The 1987-nt window shown below is 46.2% G+C and overlaps 1 pseudogene; it reads right to left on the bottom strand.

The window, feature by feature from the left end:
* Window positions 1-540: 540 nt before the first annotated feature.
* On the bottom strand, window positions 541-1519 carry LOC126934422 (ADP/ATP translocase 2-like; annotated as a pseudogene).
* Window positions 1520-1987: the final 468 nt, after the last annotated feature.

The following is a 1987-nucleotide window of genomic DNA, read 5'->3' as shown; positions in this document are numbered from 1 at the left end:
TCTCATTGTTAAAAAATTAACTTGTTTTTTGTTTTCTTTTAAAATTTATTTTTGTATATAATTCTGCAGTCCATGTTCTTTTGAGTTAAAAAAAATTAAATTTTTGTAGAGGCGGGAGTCTCACTTTGTTGCCCAGGCTGTTCTCAAACTCCTGGGCTCAAGTGATCCTCCTGCCTCGGCCTGCCAAAATGCTGGGATTACAGGCTTGAAACACCACGCCCAGCCCCAGTTCATGTTCTTTTAAAATTACTTTGTGCACACAGCTTTGTTCCTGCTCAAGTAAGGGCCTTCTTTTATTTTAGATATTTTTATTTCTCCAAATTTGTTGTTTGTCAAGAGTAACTGAAATAAAAAAAAAAATGAGTCCCATCCTCACCATCATGGAAATGGCTTTAAGAGAAATCTGGTCAGATGAACATTATTGCTTCTCATTTTCAACCAGCAAATAGTTTCCATTGATAAATTGACAGCCAGGAGTCTGTCAAGAATGCTCAAGATATGTTATATAATACAACATGCCTGTTCACGGGGAGAAAAATCCTAGAAAACAGCTTTTGTGTACTTCTTGATTTCATTATACAAGACAAGCACAAAAGCACCATCTGTGCCTCTGAGAATATTGGATCATACTCCCTTGAAGAAAGCTTTGCCTCCTACATCACGAGCACTCTTCCTCCAGCAGTCAAGCATGTCTGTGTGCATGATATCAGTTCCTTTGCGCCCTGACTGCATCATCATGCGGTGGCGAATGGTGTCCAATGGATAGGAAGGCAACCCAGCAACAGCAGTGACAGTCTCTGTGATCATCCAGCTGATGACGATGGGCATGTTCTTGGGATCCGGAAACATTCCCTTTGCAGTGTCATAGATACAGAAGTAGGCAGCTAGGTAGATGATAATACCCTGCACAGACACGTTAAAGCCTTGGTACAGGTGCTTAATCCCATTAGATTTGTAGATCTTAACCAGGCAGTCACCGAGGCCTCGGAATTCCCTTTCATCTCCAGCTTTACCCACATCGGCGCTAGACGAGTAAGGGCAAAATCAAGAGGGTACACAAAACACAAGGATGTGGCCCCAGCGGCACCACCTGATGCCATATTCCCTGCAAAGTAGTGCCAAAACTGGGTCCTCTTGTCCACATCACCCAGGAAGATCTGCTTGTATTTATCTTTGAAGGTAAAGTTGAAAGCCTGGGTGGGGAAGTATCTGATGACATTGGCCAGGTTACTGCGCCAGAAGGACAGGACTCCCTGCTCCTTGGATATGTGGACCACACATTCTGTGATGCCCTTGTATTGCTTATCTGCAGTGATCTGTTTGCTGGCATGCTGCACCTGCAGCAGCAGCTTGACCTGCTCAATGGGCGCTACCGCCATCTTGGACATGGCTGCGGCCACTCCACCTGCCAGGAAGTCCTTGGCAAAGGACACAGCGGCATCTGTCATGTTGAAAGGAAAGACGAGGCAGGCTGCTGCGGGACGGGACTGGGCTGGGAACCGGCTTTGACTCTGGGGCTGTGGGGAGGACCGTTTTAATGTCCTACACCTCTTATATCAGGAGCCATGGAGGTGGGATATGCATCCTCCTCAGTGTTTTGTCATTGCTGTGAGACCCTTCTCCCTCTCTCCTACTTAGACTCTATAAGGTCTGAATGTCCTAACAGACCATCACTCCCACTGTCCCCACTGTTGAGTTGTCTGCTTTCTCCCACTTCATTGTCCCTATTTCTCAATGATTTTTGTCAATGCCAGCCTTTTTTCTTTTTTTTTTTTTTTTTTTTGAGATGGAGTCTTGCTCTGTTGCCCAGGCTAGAGTGCAGTGGCGCGATCTCGGCTTACTGCAAGCTCTGCCTCCCAGGTTCACGCCGTTCTCCTGCCTCAGCCTCCCCAGCAGCTGGGACTACAGGTGCCCTCCTCCACACCCGGCTAATTTTTTGTATTTTTTAGTAGAGATGGGGTTTCACCGTGTTAGCCAGGATGGTCTC

The sequence above is a fragment of the Macaca thibetana genome, chromosome 13, assembly GCF_024542745.1.
Source record: "Macaca thibetana thibetana isolate TM-01 chromosome 13, ASM2454274v1, whole genome shotgun sequence".
NCBI lineage: Eukaryota > Metazoa > Chordata > Mammalia > Primates > Cercopithecidae > Macaca > Macaca thibetana.
Note: the sequence above shows the minus strand (reverse complement) of the source record. Positions and strands in the feature narration are given on the sequence as shown.